Source organism: Nelumbo lutea, chromosome 3 (assembly GCF_056320005.1).
Source record: "Nelumbo lutea isolate HS-2025 chromosome 3, American lotus-T2T, whole genome shotgun sequence".
In the NCBI taxonomy this organism is placed as follows: domain Eukaryota; kingdom Viridiplantae; phylum Streptophyta; class Magnoliopsida; order Proteales; family Nelumbonaceae; genus Nelumbo; species Nelumbo lutea.
This window is the reverse complement of record NC_142686.1, coordinates 85847621-85865862: the sequence shown is the minus strand read 5'-3', so window position 1 is coordinate 85865862 and position 18242 is coordinate 85847621. Positions and strand designations below refer to the sequence as shown.

The window sequence follows — 18242 nt, the reverse complement described above, 5'->3', positions numbered from 1 at the left end:
GAGCCTGTTGAGTACTTAATACTTATTGGGCCTAAAAGCCCATAGAGTCCCTTCCCGTCGCGGCTTCAAGCTCTTATACGAGCTGCCATACAAGATCTCGGCCTAGAAGCGAGACTATTTCGTAGTTTGCAACCCCGAAGGGTGGCCCTTCCCAACTCACTCGAGGGTCGCCATCCAGGATTCGGGGGTTGACTTGGATCCCAAAGTTCGAGAAACGTTGCAGTCCCAGGCAGCAGTTGGCTTCCATTGGTCGGACTACTTGACCGAGGACAAGATCGCGCAGGCCGGCCTAAGCCCTGGTAGGTTGTCTTTTAGGTCGCTTAGTGTCTTGAAATTTTTTTTTGGACTAATACCTTGTGATTCTTGACAACCATCATGTCTGGTATAGACGCACACTGTCTTCTGTCCAACAACCAGAAGCGCAAGGCAAAGAGGTCGCGTCCTGACTGAGCTTCCACTTCTGGGGGTGCTGAGTTCGAGTCTGTTGACCCGGCCTAAGCCCTGGTAGGTTGCCTTTTAGGTCGCGTAGTGTCTTGAATTTTTTTTTTTGGACTAATACCTTGTGATTCTTGGTAGCCATCATGTCTGGTGTAGACGCACACCGCCTTCTGTCCAACAACCAGAAGCGCAAGGCAAAGAGGTCGCGTCCTGACCGAGCTTCCACTTCTGGGGGCGCTAAGTTCGAGTCTGCTGACCTGGCCTTCGCTTCTCCACCACTTGAGATTCCATCAGTCCCATTTGAGGGAGTTGCCACGAAAGGTGGCCTTGAAGAAGGCGAGCTCCCGAGGCAAGGGCAGTTCCCTCTGTTCGGGCCATCCTGCCCCTTCCCCTTTCCGCAATTCCCTGTCGGGAATTGGGAGGGTGTTAATGATCTCATTGTGACTGTGCGAAAGAGCCGAAGGGCGGTCTGCCACGAGGAGGTCGCCCGCTGGGGAGAGATGGACCCCAAAGAGCTCGCTAGGCTAGCCTCCGCTCACTACATGGTGTTAAGTGTCCTTTCTCTTCCTTCTCTTTCTTTTCTCCTTTTTTCTTTTCTGACCTTAGTCTCTTGTTGGCAGGTGAACTCCGCCATCCACGCCATGGCCCTCCAGGCCAACATTCACTCCGGCGACGCTCATGCTCAGAGGTCAACCGTGTAGAAGCTCTAGGGCGAGCTCGATCGGGCCCGAGGTGACGTCCTTTAGGCTCGAAAGGGGAGCGAGGTCCAGGACTTCTCGTCCGGGACCAGGAGGCACAGATCGCCCAATTATCTGAGGAAGTGCTCACTACCGGGAGGAGTCGTCGAGGGTGGCAGTTCGAGACTTGGAGTCCACACTTCAGGACCGAACTCGGAAATTTGACACCATGGTGGAGGCCGAGCGGGCTAAGGCGGTGTGGGACATCAAGGACTACTCCTTGGGTTAAGACCGGTATGCTAGCGAGGTATTTTTTGAGCTTGTCGAACTCAAGCTGGCAATCTTGGGTCCATTCAAACCCTTTGCTTTTAATTGCTTTAAAGAAAGGTAGGCAGTGATCTGCCGATTTGGACATGAAGCGGCTTAGAGCAGCTATTCGGCCATTCAGCCTCTGAACCTCCTTTACCATTCGTGGTGGTCTCCTGTCTAGGATAACCTTTATTTTATCTGAGTTAGCCTCAATGCCGTGCCGGTTAACGATGTATCTCAGGAACTTACTCGAGGTGACACCAAAGGCACAGTTATTTGGGTTCAACTTCATGTTAAATCTACACAGAATTTCAAAAACTGAGTGCAAGTCTTGTATTAATTCATGCGAAAACTGGGTTTTGACGACCATGTCGTCTACATAACATTCTACTTTTCGGCCAATCAATGGCTCAAACGACTTATTTACAAGTCTTTGAAAGGTCGCCCCGACATTTTTTAGCCCAAGGGCATGACCTTGTAACAGTAGAGGCCAAACTCGGTTATGAAGGCAGTCTTTTTTCCATCAGCCGAGTCGATCCTGATCTAGTTGTAGCCCGAATATGCGTCTAGGAAACTCAACAACTCATGCCCCGAGGTCGCGTCCACCAGACGGTCGATCTTGGAAAGTGGGAAGTAGTCCTTTGGGCAAGCTCGGTTCAGGTCGGTGTAGTCGATGCACATGCGCCATTTACCGTTAGCCTTTTTCACTAGAATGGGGTTGGCCACCCAACTCGGGTAATGGACCTCCCTGATAAAATCGACTACAAGGAGCTTCCCGACCTCCTTGTCGACTGCCCTCCATCGCTTTGGGGCTAGGTTGCGTTTTTTCTGTCTAACGGGCCTAACTACAGGATTAGTATTAAACTTATGAGTTATAATGCTGGGGTCTATGCCGGGCATTTCTACTGCGGAATATGCAAAAACATCTAAGTTTTCAAGTAATAAGCGTATCGGTTTAGATCGCAGAGGCTCCTCAGTGGAAGCGCCAATCTGAATGGTCCGGGCTGGGTCCTCTATCGATGTTGGGATGGAGACGCTCTCTTCCATGGGCGCAGCTCACTCCTCGCATTGCTCCGTAGGTCGCTCCAGCTTGAGGTCGTCGGCCACCTTGGTTTTCCCTTTGAGGGTGGCGATGTAGCATTTGCGAGACCCAAGCTGATCACCTCACACTACCTCGATTCCGAAGTCCGTGGGGAACTTCATGGCCAAGTATTAAGTAGAGACCACAGCTCATAAGGCATGGGTGATCGGCCGACCTACTATGGCATTATACCGGGAGGGGGTTGCGACCACTAAGAAATCGTCGTTGAGCCTCACTATGCTAGGCCAAGTGCCGACTTCCACATGTACTGTAATCCTTCCCAAGGGCCTGACTTCCTCTCCGCTGAATCCTACCAGGGGAGTGTTCGTAGGCTTCAGGTCGCTCTCTTGGAGATGAAGTTGGTCGAAGGCTGCTTTGAAGAGGATCTCTGTTGAACTGCCTGAGTCGACGAGGACGTGCCTGACTTCAAAGTCAGTGATCTTCATCTTTATGACGAGCGCGTCATCATGGGGGTAGTGGACCCCGCGCACGTAATCTTCTGTGAAGAAGATTGGGTCTTCCATCCTTGGCCACTTTGGGGGATTCTGTTCTTCCCTGGCAACATCGCGAGCTGATGTCCGAGCTGCAGTTGAGGTGTAGCCCGCCACAATCGAACCTCCAACAATCACGTGGATGGTCCCCCGAACTGTTCTACCTGCCTGCTAGATTCAGGAGCATCTCTACTTTACTCCCCTTGCTGACCTGCTTTATTATTATTTTTATTTTGTACAAAATTTCTCAGATACCCAAACGGATGAGCTCCTCTATCTCGTCGCGGAGGTTTTTATAATACTCGGTGTTGTGACCGTGGTCTTTATGAAAACTACAATACAAATTTTTATTCCTTACATTAGGTTCTGCCTTCAGCCAAGGTGGCTACTTCACATACGAGGCATCATTGATCGCCATGAGGATCTTGGCCTGCTTCGCGTTGAGGGGCGTGTAGTCCCTTTCTGCTGTGGGAGCTCAGAAAGGTTGATTTGGCTTTGCCCCCTGAGCTTGGTCCTTCTTCTTCTTGCTGTCGCCCTGAGTTGGGGGCTCTGGTTCCCTTTTCCTTTTCTCGAGAGCCTATTCGTCCTTCTGGTTGATCTCTTCCTCCGTCCCTATAAACCGATCCACGAGCTTGAGGAACTCGATCACAGTCTTAGGCTGGTTGACAACCACGTGCCACTTGAATTCTTTATGAGTAATACCTCGCTTGGCCGCGGTGAGACGAACTACAGGGTCTAGGTCGGGTATTTGTAAACAAGCATCATTAAACCGCTTGATGTAACTCCGAATGGACTCCCCTTCCTTTTGAACTATGCCGAAGAGGCTTTCTTGAGTTCTTGGACACCTTTTGCTGGTGACAAAGTGGGAGGTGAAGACTTGCACGAACTGCGCCCAACTTCTTATCGATCCGGGCGTGAGGTTTCAGTACCATGTGCGGGCTACCCCTTTGAAGTTGGTGGAGAAAGCCACACACATATAGGATTCACTGGCTCTTGCCAGGTGCATTTGGGACTGAAAAGCGTCCACATGATCATTCGGATCGAAGGATCCATCATACTTATTCAGGGGAGGGAGCTTGAAGTCCCTTGGCATGGGGACAACAAGGAGTTCTGGTGACAGAGGGAAAGGAACTAAAAGGAGAGGAGTAGCTTTTACTTCATCTGAGCTTACCTCTTTCTTACCTCTGAGCTTGGGCAAAATGCGAGTAGCAGTTTGGCGAGTTCGTTGGTTCCTCCGTTGCTGTTTGGCCGGCTTAGCGTTGGTGCTACTTGCTTCGGTATTACCGAGCTTGATGGGGTCGGACTGCTGGTGGTAGCTCTGAACCGAGGGGCCTTGCCCGTAATCTACGGCTACAACCTCAAATGGGTTTTCTGTGAGTGGGAGCTCGAACTGAGAGTGCTGGGGCGATGCGGGCTTGACCGGCTGGGAGGCTCCCGACCTGTCCACAGGCTACGAGGCGGGGGTGGCTAGCCTCTCCTTTCTGCCATGGGATGAGGCTTGGCTTCTAGAAGGATTCTGGGCTTGAGAGGCTTCTCCCCAGCGGGGCCGTTCGCTCCAACGGGAGGGCTTGACTTGCTTCGTGGCCGGGTACCTAGGGGGAAGCGACTACTGGGCCTGAGGCAAGGAAGGGAACTATTGCTGATATTGGTACTGAGAGACTTGGTGCAGCATTTGGTGCTAGTAGAGTTGGAACTGTTGGAACTGTTGCATTTGAGCTTGTATGGCTCGCATGCACTGCACTAGGTCTTCCAACTGGTTCTAGTTGGTCACTAGGGGCACAACCGAAGGTTCAACAAAGGTTGCTCCAACCGTGGAAGGGAGTGGAGCGTTCACGAGTGCCACTATGAGAGGCACGTTCAGGCTGGGGATCCCGTCCACAGAGAGGGGAACGGTGAACTGTCCGATACAGACGGTGGGGAGCTGGGGTTGCTCCCCAGAAGTGTTCTGGTTGGCATCATGTCCGACATTGCTGGAGGTGGCCATGAATGCTAAGTTCTCAAAAGGAAAATGTAGAAACTTAGAGGAAGGCTTTTTCGAAGCGTATCCCACAGACGACACCAAATGTTGGTGTGCAATCCGGGCACTCCTAGTTGGTATCTGACTGGCTCTTAATTGGCGACGGACGATACTTGAGAAGAAGACGATGAAGAATTCCTGGGGGATTTGCCCGATGGGAATACTCTGATGCTTAAGTTAGAACGCTGGAGAAAGCAGTAAAGAGTGTAAAGAAGGCTAAGAGTGCAGGTCGCGTTAGATCACTGAATATTCGAGATAAGCTCGAGATAAAGTTCAGATATGTTCAAGATACCTTTTCCCCTTCGACCCTGGGGCTCTTAAATATGAGTGTTCTTGCCAAATCGGGCGTAACCGCCACTGGCCTCTGTCGCAACCGTTATCTGCCAGGGCTGTGCAAGTGACCGTTGTAGAGTACTACACAATCGGATGAGTGACACATCCCGGAAGGACAGACATGCCACCATCTATCGAGAGACGTGGGTGCAGTCTATCGGGCTGGCAGTGACTGTGTCGCTAGTCAGGAGACGTGGTGCAGTTTGACGGGTATGGTTTTGTCAGATAGAAGCTTCCTGAAAACGTCGCGTCGCTTAGTATCAAGTTACCTTGTAACGAGCCACCCTGTTGCGAGCTACCTTGCAGCGAGCTCCTAAGGGTACTTCAAGGTGATTCCTCTTGAAGTGGCCCTTGAGGCAGTTTATCCTTGCTCGCGAGATGGGATAGACTTGTCTTGGAGTATTCCCTTTCAAGTACATCGGGGGCCCTCGAACTCGCGCTGTAGTGAGTTCACCCTATGGCGAGTTGTGACGTAGCGAGTTATCATGCGGGCTCGTTACTTAGTTGCGGTGAGGCTGTTGTGCTGAGCTGTTACTTGTGTTGAGTCATGTCTAAGTGTCACCGTCCCAAGGGGTCGCGTCAAATCACCCTCCATCACTAACCTCTGTTTTGCAGGTGGTACGAACAATCCACATCTGATTTGTGATTGTCTAAAATCAGAAATATTAATTTCAGATCTTTCTTGAATCGTTTCTTGAATTAAAAATTGGTTTTGGACCGTTTCGGACCAGATTGGACCAAAACTGTTTGGACCAAATCTAGGGTTCGAATGGGGTTGTTTTCATTCTTGATTTCTCCCACTTTCAGGTCTGAAACTAATCTTTAATTGGAAGAACCAATTCGGCCCAACCTGTAAAGCCCTGTTTTAAAGAGTTAAAACTATAAAAGCCCACTTTTGTGTAAAAGCTATATGGACCGAGCTGTTAACTACTATTCAGCCCATATACCTAGATAATGTTAATTGTTAATATTATGGATTATAAATGGGCTTATTAATGGGCTTTACAACAAGTAATTGATTGGATCAGTTCTTCCATTGCATGTGATGTGTGGATGTTTGATGTGCTGCGACCATGGGCTATAAGCATTAGGCCCGTGATGATACGATAGTGGCTCTTGCGCACACCATGGCTGAATGCACATCATTGTCATGGTGTCCCTTACGGTCATTGGATGACCCCTTCCCTTTGTGGTGGGTTCCACATCCCTGAAGGGGTCGCGTGCGAAAACCCTAGCCGAATTGGGCCACCAGAAATCTGATTTTATGAAAGTCAGTGGGAGCCACTTTGGTTTGACCTAAATTAACTAGGTCGTAAATTTTTGTTCCCTCCAACAAATATGAGTGCATGTGATAGGGAGATTCATGTGATGAACTCTTCAAAGGCCTTCCGTCAATAGCACAATGATGGGTCCTTCAGTAATGAAGAAACACCATAAAATTGGGCTATCCATTTGCTGTTGGATCTGTCAGAGTGTTTCATAAGATAATAGGGGCGTCATAGACCGATGTGGGAGGGGCTTCACCAGAAAATGGGAACTCTCTCACGGTACCTTGGCGTAACCTGAATATGATGGGCGAGCACTCACTGGACAAAATGGTTTACCCTAAAATGGCTATGAACCTTGTCTGGCAGAGGCCAAAGGGAAACTCATACAATGAGTGGATATGATTCGTCACTGAAAGGTGGTGGGGTTATGCGGCTAAAACAGTTGGATCTACGCACCCTATGTGATTTCCCACATTTCTAGAGACATCTTGCCGTCTCCGTCACTGAGATAGGAGGGAAATTTCAGAAATGAACAAATGGAAATAGAACATAGATTAAAAGACATATCTATGTAGGTAACATGAATCAAACTAAGGTTGTGGACTAACATTTTGTTGTTTTATCAGAAAATGGCAAACAAACAATTTGCTAAGTTGCTTGACGACAACAAACTTAAGGGCCCAAACTATGTCGAATGGTATAGAAACCTTATGTTGGTCATGACTTCAGAAAAGTTATATAAAGTGGCAAAGAATCCTGCACCGGATCGTCTGGGAGACGGGGCTTCAGAAGCCCGCAGGAGGGAATACCAAGAATGGGAGGAGAAACACTCGCTAGCCCGCTGCTATATCATAGCCTCTTTAGATAATCCGATATAGAGGCAGTTCGATCAAATCGAACTCGCCAAAGACATTGGATAGTCTGAAAACTATGTACGAAGAGTAGAATCGTTCTACTCGCCAAAAGGTCCTGAAGCAGTTTATGACCGCGCAAATGACCAAGGAGTAGCAAGTTCTTGACCATTGTATTCGGATGATGGGTTACATAAACTAACTAGAGGCCCTTGGATCCGGGCTAGATCTGGTCACATAGATAGACGCCATTCTTAACTCCTTGCCTCTATCCTTCAATCCGTTCATTATGAACTATAATATGAACAAGCTTAATGTCAGCATTCAAGAGCTCAATAATATGTTGCAACGAGTCGAGGAACTAATTAGGAAGGATGAGCCGATAGCCATGCTTGTTGAAGTTGGCAAATCTGGCAAGAAGATGAGGGCAAAGAGGAAACCCCAGAAAAATTCCACTAAATCTAAGAAACAAAAGAAAGACAAGGCATCCAATGCCTGTCACTTCTGCAAGTAGGCCGACCACTAGAAGAGGAACTATCCTACTTACCTGGGATCTAAGAAAGGTATTTTCGAAACTTGTGTCATGGAAACTAATTTGTTAGTTGCTTCTGTATCCTGGTGTGTTGACTCCAGGGCTTCAACTCATGCATGTATGTAATTCACTGCACGGGTTCAAAGTAAGCAGAATGCTGAGTGAAGGAGAAGTGACACTTTACTTGGGGACTTCTACAAGTGTTGCAGCTACGGCGATAGGAACCGTAGAATTAGTCTTTAGAGAAGGAATACTTGTATTTAAGGATTGTCTTTATGTACAAAACATGAGAAGAAATCTGATTTTTGTTTCTAAATTGTGTGTTGATGGATATACTGTCTGTTTTAGTAATATGATTACTATTAAAAGGAACAATAAATTCATTGCATGCGGGGAACTAGAGAACGGTGTTGACCGAATCACAAGGCTGGTAAAGGACTCGTGATATAGTTAGTCCCACGTGCCTGTGGCATTACCGACTTGGGCATATCGATGTTGACCGAATCACAAGGCTGGTAAAGGATAGTTCTTTGGATTTTCTAACCGTAGAAGATCTTTCTACTTGTGAGCCTTGCCTCCGAGGTAAGATGACGAAACGACCATTTAACGGTAAGCCTGAAAGATGTATAGGCACGCTTGACCTTATACATACTGATGTATGTGGTCCACTGAGTGTTAGGACTCGTAACCAACACGTGTATTTCATCACCTTCACCGATGATTACTTATGATATGGTTATGTACCTAATGAGACAGAATTTCGAATCCTTTGAAAAGTTCAAGGAGTTCAGACAAGAAGTCAAGAAACAATTAGGGAGAGAAGTTAAGGCCCTTCGATCAGATCGAGGCGGCGAGTATCTCTCTAACGAATTCAAAAGACTACTTGAAGGCCAACGGGATAATATCACAATTGGCTCCTCCTGCAACATCACAACTTAACGGTTTTTCAGAGATGAGGAAAATGACATTGTTAGACATGGTCCGGTCAATTCTCACATGCTCGAAATTACCCACATCCTTTTGGGAATATGCATTAGATACTGCAATCTACGTGCTAAATCGGGTAACCAAATCGGTTTCGAAAACTCCATATGGACATTGGACCGAAAAGAAACCAAGTGTCAGACACTTGAAGATTTGGGGTTGTCTTGCGAACATTAAGAGAACGAGTGTGGACAAGTTGAAATCCAAGACCAGTTGTTGCCTATTTGTAAGCTACCCAAAGGATTTAGTGGGTTATTTATTCTATGACTCAAGTGAGCAGAAAGTGTTCTGCAGTTGAACACCCATCATCAAGAAATAGTTCTTGATGAGGAGAGCTCAGGAGCAGTGGGAGATGTCCCACAAGTTTTAGGTAGTGACCAACCTAGAAGATCCATCCGGGTATCAAGGCCACCAGTCCGTTATGGTTATGACCAAGATAGTTACTTGGTGGAAGCCTTGACTAGTGTGGAGGATGGACTCAATGGAGGCCAATGGAGTCTGGACTCTAGTAGATCCACCCTCCGGGGTAAAAGCAATCGATTGAAAATGAATATATAAGAGGAAAAAGGGCCCTGATGGCAAGGTTGAGACCTTCAAAGCTTGTTTGGTGGCGAAAGGGTATACTCAGAAAGAAGGCATCGACTATGAGGAAACCTTTTCGCCCATGACTATGCTTAAATCTATTAGGATCCTGCTAGCTGTAGCAGCATACCATGATTACAAGATTTGGTAGATGGATGTCAAAACCGCATTCCTGAATGAAAATCTTAGTGAAAATATCTACATGCAACAGCCACAAGGCTTTATTGCTGCTGTTTAGGAACACATGGTATATAAGCTTAATAGATCCATATATGGACTTAAGCAAGTTTCTAGGAGTTGGAACATCCATTTTGACTCTGCAGTCAAATCGTTTGACTTTGAGCAGAATCCGAATGAGCCCTATGTTTACAAGAAGTCCAGTGGGGATAAGGTCACCTTCTTGGTGTTGTATGTGGATGATATCCTACTCATTGAGAATGATGTAGGAATGTTGACTTCAGTCAAGGTGTGGCTTTCGCAGCAATTCTCCATGAAGGATCTTGGAGAAACTTCCTATATACTGGGTCTTCGACTCTATAGAGATAGATCGAAGCAGATAATTGGATTATCCCAGGCTGTTTACATTAACAAAATTGTCAAAAGGTATAGCATGAAGAACTCCAAGAAAGGAAACGTTCCTTTCAGGCACGGAGTCACTATTTCCAAGAAGATGTCTCCCAAGACTTCTGAGGAGATTTAGGGCATGAAAGTCGTTCCCTCTACCTCAGCTGTAGGGAGCATCGTGTATGTCATGCTATGCACTCGACCTGACATTACTCAGGCAATGAGTGTCGTAAGTAGGTTCCAGGCCAACTTAGGGCAGGAGCATTGGACTGCTGTGAAGAACATACTCAAATACCTTCAAAGGAAAAAATAGTTGTCTAGTATCTAATGGTAGTTCACTACAAATTGTAGGGTATACCGATGTCGATTTCTAGTTCGATCCAGATGATAGAAAGTCTACATCTAAGTATGTTTTACAAAAGGATCGTGTGTTGTTTGCTAAAAAAGTAGCAAACAGGGGTCCACGATAGATTCCATGACTGAGGCCGATTACATTGCCGCAAGTGAAGCTGCAAAGGAAGCTGTGTGGATGAAAAAGTTCATTCACGAATTAGGAGTGGTTCCGTCCAGCACATCACCCATCTCGTTGTGTGACAACAATGGATCGATCGCTCAAGCTAAGGAGCCTCGAGCCCACTTGAAGTCAAAGCTAAAGAGCCTCGAGCCCACTTGTAGTTAAAGCACATCGAGAGGATGTACCATGTACTGCGGGAGATTGTTGTAGAGGGGACGTCTTGATTCAGAAGGTAGCATCAGTGGATAATGTGGCAGACCCATTGAATAAGCCACTCACACAGAAAGTGTTTGAGAAACACGTGAAAAGTATGGGACTCCAACTTGTACCAAATTGGACTTAAGTGCAAGTGGGAGTTGTTAGACAGTTTTGTATGCCCTTTGCTCCAATCAGTTTTGATGTACTTTTGACATTTAGTGTAAATGAATAAAGTGCATGTTTGATTCATGTTGTGTTGTATGTTTCTGTGTAAAACCCTTAAACTGGATAATGAGACTCGTGTTAGTTTAGTATGTTCACAGCTGTTGGATAAGTCTGAGAGATTTATCCTACCAAGGTTGACACTGGTGTGCTGCCAAGTGTTGGGGTGGCCTGTCTCAGCTGCAAGGGAGAGACCCAAAGCACATGCAGTGTAGGATTACTTGAATCTTTGAACCGGACCAGATTTTCAGTATTGCCATTGACCTTGGAGATTGATGGGCAAAACTGAAAAGTTACACCGGACCCCTAGACTTGATTATGATACTACACTAGGTGTCAGATTGGGCTGTATTTGATATGCCAATCAGTGAGATCATTAGCGGGGGTCAAAACCTGGGTATGTTGGGACAATCTGAGAATTCATCTGAGTGGGTGATCATAGTGACAGTTGATTTCAATCGTTGGAATTTTGTTTTGCAAAATTTATATATAAGATATATAGATATGTATGGTTTCAAAATGTTTGCAAATGGTTTTAATTCCTGGGATCCATGTGAGCAGAGAGTGTAGCACTGTTCTTTGTTGCTGAGGGAGAGGTCCTTTCTTGTCGGGTTGTGTTTGATCATTATGGGCTGAGAGGTTAAGTGTAAGGCCATTTAGGGTTACACCTGATGGGCTAGTCTTGCATCTGCCCACAGTCCCTGGGTTTTTGTAAGATGACTTGGCCCAGGGACCACTTAGTGTAAGTGTTGGGCCCATAGAGTCCATGTGATGGGTTCAAGGGGTTCACTGGGCTCTCTAGTGAATTCGGTTAGGCCTTGTAACAAAGACTGGGCCGAACCCATGTGACTGATGTGTAGATCAATGCTTGGGTCCCATGCCATACAAAGAAACCCAACTAGGTAGCAGTTTGGAAGCCTGTTGAGCACTTAATACTTATTGGGCATAAAGCCCATTTCGAACTGGCTGGTTTAGCTACCCACATAAAGGGGTGGATCTGAGATTAAGGCAAGTTAAAGGATTGTGTCTTGACCTTATCCACTCTTGGAGACCAAATTCAAATAAAGATTTGAATCTGGTAACCTCCTGGTAAGATCAGGAGTGGACTGACCTAATCTGCAGATAGGGTTTAGATAATTCCCTATCCAAATACATATTTGGATTAGGATAACTCCTAATAGGATTAGGTGGTTTCTTAGTCACTAAGAAGGAGGAGAAACCCTAGTATTGAATTACCAGAATTTGAACCAAGGGTTTTAGAGCAGAAAATTCTCCTGTGATTTGAGATAGGATCTCATAGTTCTCCTCCAGCCGCCGCCGCCATTCACTGCCTAGTTCGATCTCTCTGAGAGGGAAAGATCAAGAAGGTGTTCTTGATATCAGTCTTTGCTGAAAGGCTGATTGTGTACGGTGCTCTTCGCTTCCATCGAATTCTTGTAAAGAATTTGGTTCGTAGGACGAACACTGCTAGTTCTGCTCCAGCATCATTGCGTCATCTTCAGTGGGAGTAGATCTTGGGAGCATTCTTTGGGCATGAACATCGACATTGGGAGATACCGACTCTCTGTATTAGGTATAACCCTTTCCTTTCTCTTTGGTTCAGATCTGGTTCGGTTTTGGTTCGATTAGATCATTGAATATTATATTCTAAAATCAGGGAATATGATTCCTAGTTGGAAGGGAAGAGAGAAATTTTTGAAATTCGCCCACCTATTCCGTTGCATTCTTGGCATCCATACGATGGATCTCTCCCTCCTTTCAGTAGGTGTCAGCGGTATGCTAACATACCCCACCATCCCATAGCCATACGCATAGTGGGAGATAAACATACTCGGCCCCTTCCCACCTGCAATCAGGTAGAGAAGGTTCTTAGTGGTCACGGTGGATTATTTCACTAGGTGGGTAGAAAATGAGTTGCTGGTATCCATCACAGCTCACAACGTCCAAAACTTCTTCTAGAGGAATATTGTGTGTTGCTTCGGACTCCCTAAGGTGTTGTTATCAGACAATAGGAAGTAGTTGGAAGATATCAAGTTCCATAATTAGAGTGTTGAGAAGGGCATTCAACAGAACTTACCCGTAGTGGCTCACCCCAGGCGAACGGACAAGCCGAAGCGACTAACAAGGCAATACTACGCGATCTCAAAGCTTGACTCTCCTAGGCTAAGGGTTTATGGGTGGACAAGTTGCCCAGTGTCCTATGGGCCTATTGAATGACACATTCAAGATGGCAATTGGCGAGACTCCCTTCAAACTTATATATGGGACCGAGGCCATCATCCTAACAGAGATCAAAGTGCTAATCTTGCGGTCTGAGGCGTACGAGGATGAGACGGACGAAGACGAGTTGGGGATTGAAACATACCAACAACAAGTACCTTAGTATTATAATGCCCAAATTAGGAGATGCCAATTCCAAATTAGCGACCTGGTACTCAGGAAGGTTATAGTGCTTGAGCTTGACTCGGAAAAGCTAAGTCCAAATTGGGAGGGACCCTATAGAATATCTAGAGTGATCGATGAAGGAATGTATTAACTCAAAACCTCGGAAGGGAGGCAAGTACCCCATGCATGGAACGTCGACAACCTAAAGAAATATTATCTATGAAGTATTTATAATTTCAACCTATGTCTGCCAGAGTTTGGAATTATACCAAGTACAAAAGCAATGATTGCTCACTATGGTGACATGGTTAAGCCGACCTACGCTATAAGCACTTCGACTGAAAAGTTATTCTAAGGTTATGGTACCTAAGCTGACTTTGGGAGACGTCGATAATAAAAGGCCAACAATTCGACAGCGTTTTGACTTAGCCAAAATCTTAATAGGCCAATTCGCTTTTTGCATCTCGGCATTTGTGCACCTCGTCACCTCAACTCACATTTACACTAAACCCATTTCCTAAATTGGAAAATAAAAGGTACAAAGGAGGGCATAGGTACCATAACCTTGGAAAATAAAAGAACAACTTCATTGAATCTAGAAAAAAGTACCTCACTACTTAAAAATAAAGAGAGATTATAGCAGAAAACTGAGCTCAATGGATCGATGCACAATGTATATTAAGGGGGAGTCCAAGAAAAGAGTAGTTCACATCTCGTCTTCGACATCACACTTTCCAATGCCATCCTCAGCCTCGGCCTCACCGTCCTCCACCATGTTTGAAGTGTTCGGCTTAGCATCCATTTGGTCACTCACTTCGTCTGGAATCGACCTAATCAAAATGTGGCCAAAGTTGAAGTTTAGATACAGGGGCCGGAGGTAACAATGACACAAACGGAATCCCTTCCAAAGGGCTGGTACAACGGCTTCTTACTTTGCGCGCTCAAACTCTAGTGAACTTTGGAATTCTTCAACACCGACCTGCTTCGCTCGTTGGATGTCCTCGACGTATTTGGTTTTGCCTTTCCTTGAGCTGTTGAGCTTGTTCCCCCACCTTGGCGGTCATGCTAGTGATGCTACTCACATAGCTCGGCCCATGCAGTTTGCCTACAAGAAAGTAGTTAGTAAAGGATGTATATACGAATGGACTAACAAAGGGTGGCAACACTTATCAACAACGCGTCCTGGATCATCATCGCACTGAGGTCGGTGATACCCTATTGACCGAAGTCTCTCACATCCCTGAGAAGGATGTCACCACTCATTTCGTAGGCAACGCGAGGGTATCCAGCCTGCAACAATGATATTCTAGTTTGAGAGGTAGATTGGGCCATGCAAATTAGACCCTTTAGGGATGACATCAGGCTCCCTAGCTGGCGGCCTCCTCTCCACTACTTCTTGCTCTGTCTCTTAAGTGTGTGTAGATTTGATCGCCCTCCTCTTCTTCCTAGGAGCCTTCCTCACTATAACTAAAATAGAATCGCTAGTCAGATTTGAAAAGCATAATAGATCAAGGCCTAACAACGTTGGGTATGAGACCCTTATTGTCGGACTGTGGTTGGCTAAGGAGGTTGGCACAAGACACGTGTTGCATGTAACGACTCCCAACTCGTGGTAAACCAAGTGAATGGACACTATGAGGCTCAGGAACCTACGATGATAGCTTACCTGGCGAAGGTACAAGAGCTACTATGGCAATTCAGCTCATTCTATATCTAGTAGATACTGAGGTCCAAGAACGGCAAAGCCAACATGCTTTCCAAGCTGGCCGGCACCATGGACAATATGAGGAGGACCGTATACATTAAAGACCTACTACGACCTAGATAGGGTGGTAGGAGAGGGGGTTGCTCTCATATTGGCAGCTGGGCCGAGGTGGATGGATTTGCTCGTCGAATACTTGCGCCATAAGACCTTACCAACATACCAGAACACAATTTAGAGGGTCAAGCGGTAGTCAGCTCACTATGTTATCATAAGCGAGCAACTGTACCACATTCACGCTCCCCTACTTGCGTTGTCTCCGACCTATCGAGGTGGACTATATGCTCCGAGAGATTCACGAAGGTCTCTATGCCGAACACTTGGGGGGGGGCATGGCACTAGGCTAAAAATCCATGCGACAAGTCTATTGATAACTTTGTATTTTGATGCCTTAAGAGAATCATTTTAGGGGTATTCTATACCTTAGACTGACTAATGTGTACCCTTTTTTCGGTTAAATTCAATGTTGTGACCACTGAGGTTTCCTATGCAAATCCTAGGTAAAAGCTGGGAAATTTATAAAGCTTTTTGCAGATTTTGGGAAGCTGGTGAGAATTCCAATTGAGAGAGGGGGTGTTTCTGTGAAAAATGGAGCATAGGAGGGCACCTCCTATCTGCTAAACCCAGAATGGTGCCCCTCTCACTGTATTAGCATACTCCCCTCTCCTTAGCAAACCCTAGGGCGCCTCTCCGCTCATTATTTTCACCTTTAACAAACCCTACCCGCCCCTAACTGCTAAATTTTCACCTTCCACTCCTCCCTAACATCTAATCTCAACCATCCAAGCCTTAGCAACCTCTCATACCCTTAGATCTTCACCTTGCAATCTCCACCCTCCATTATAGGGTGCCATCTCTTTAGCATTCTAACCCTAGGGTGCCACCTAACTCCTAATCCCTACCATTCAGTCTTTAACCACTAGATCTCAACCCTCTATTTCACTTTCTATCTCAACCACTCACCCTAGGGTGCCACCCACTCCTTTTAATCTCCACCTTTCAGCCCTAGGTGCTCCCAAATCTCCACCATTCAATCTTAGGAGCTTAAATTTTAGTCCTCCATACTTATAGGTGCTCTCTCCTTTTCATTCTAGCCGTAGGATCCCTCTAGTTTAATCCTAACCCTCCATTCCTAAACCTTAAGGGCACCCATTTTCTGCATAAACTCACTATCCGCCCCTCTGTAGCCCAGTTCACAAGGCCAAGGCTTCTTGAGGGGTTCAAGGGTTACAAGAAGGAGGACGCCCAATTCTTGTTAGGAGGGGTTCCTACAAGCAGTTCGTTCAACCTACAACTACCGCCACTAGAGCTGATCCACCATTTTTATTTTGTTTTAATTTCTGTCTTTTTGTTATTCAGTTTTTGTAGAAATTTAATTTCTGGAATTTTTTATTTTGGTTTGATTTAATTTCTATTTTTCTTTGTCTTTTGCAGATCTGAATTCGCCTAGTTCAAGGCTATAAGTTGTCTCGAGGGGTTCGAGGGCTGAACGGAGGAGGAACGACTTGCAATTTGTCTTCCCGGAAAGCTATCGCCACTAGATCCGAATTTCAACATATTTTTACTTATTTTCTTGCTAATTTCAGTTTTATTTATTTTGTGAATTTAATTTCTTGTCCTTTTCAAGTCTGAATATTTAATTTCAGCTTTAATAAATTTTATTTTCTTATTTTCTATAAATCCCAAATCTATTTTCCTTTTATTTGTCTGGAACAAAATAATAATTTTTAACTTTGCTTCCCTGAGGATTTGACCACTAAAGTACGTTCTTTATTTAGTTTTGAGGATTGGAAAAATATAAATTATTAAGCTGGTGTCTTGGGTGTTTGACGACGCATCCAGGGCGCACCATCTATTATTGGTCGACGATGAAGGTGGATGCCATTCAACTCATAAAAATGTTGTTAAGTGCTAACGCCATGCCAACATACCTCGATAGCCAGCCGCCAATTGCAATACTTGACCAGCTCATGGCCTTTTGTGCAATGGGGGATAGATATACTCGATCCCTTCTTGTCGGCAACCTAGCAAAGAAGGTTAAGGCCGAGCCGTTAGTGACCATCACAGTCGGTAATGTACGAAATTTCTTTTGGAGGAGTACTGTCTATTGCTTCGAGTTACCTCGCATGCTGATCTCAAACAATGGCAAGTAATTTGAAGAGATAAAGTTCGAAGACTAGTGTGTTAAGATGGGGATCCAATAGAACTTCACATTGGTAGCACATCCCCAGGTGAACGGCCAAGCTGAGGTGACGAGTAGAACCATATTACGAGGTCTAAAAGTCCGATTTAGTCGAGCTAAGGGATTGTGGGTCGATGAGCTACCTAGCATATTGTGGGCGTACTATACTACAACTAGAACGAAGATTGGCGAGACCCTATTCATCCTAACATATAAGACCAAGGCCATCATCCCATCTGAAATTGAGGTGCCAACCTTGTGGGCTGAGGTGTATGATGAAGAGACCCAAGGCAACAAGTTGTGAACCAACTTGTATTTGGTAGAATTTTGCAACCAGGCCTTTATCCAAACCGCCGCTTACTAGCAGAGGGTAGCCCGATACCATAACGTCGAGTAAAAAGGCATTACTTTTGTGTTGGAAACCTTGTATGAAGGAAACTCATGGTGCCTGAGTCGGGCTCTAGAAAGCTCGGTCCTAATTGGGAAGGCCCTTATAGGGTAGTCAAAGTGTTGAGATCGGGAACATGTGAACTCGGTCATAATTGGTGACCTCGTACTTCCGTAGGATAAAAATCGCTACTTCCGGACTGGTGACCTCGTACTGAGGAAAGTCATGGTGCTTGAGTCGAGCTCTAGGAAGCTTGGTTCTAATTGCAAAGGCACTTATAAGGTAATCAAATTGTTGGGACCGAGAACATACGAACTCGAAACCTTTGAAGGGAGGCAGGTCCCCTGTACGTGGAAAGTTAACAACCCGTTGAAGTACTACTATGTCTAAGTTTTGAGTTGCACTTACCCCGAGGTCTCGAACTCCTAGGTGGAGGAAAGTTGCCAAGTTTTGCTTAGTGTTGA

At 45.8% G+C, this 18242-nt stretch overlaps 1 long non-coding RNA gene across 1 annotated transcript in view; it reads left to right on the top strand.

Moving 5' to 3' along the window:
- The window catches only part of LOC148866181 (uncharacterized), a 35748-nt gene extending 18860 nt beyond the window's left edge, over positions 1-16888 (top strand). The window contains exon 3 of the long non-coding RNA XR_016109479.1: positions 16643-16888. This is a non-coding gene — a long non-coding RNA (uncharacterized LOC148866181). The remainder of the gene's footprint in view (positions 1-16642) is intronic.
- The last annotated feature ends 1354 nt before the right edge of the window (positions 16889-18242 follow it).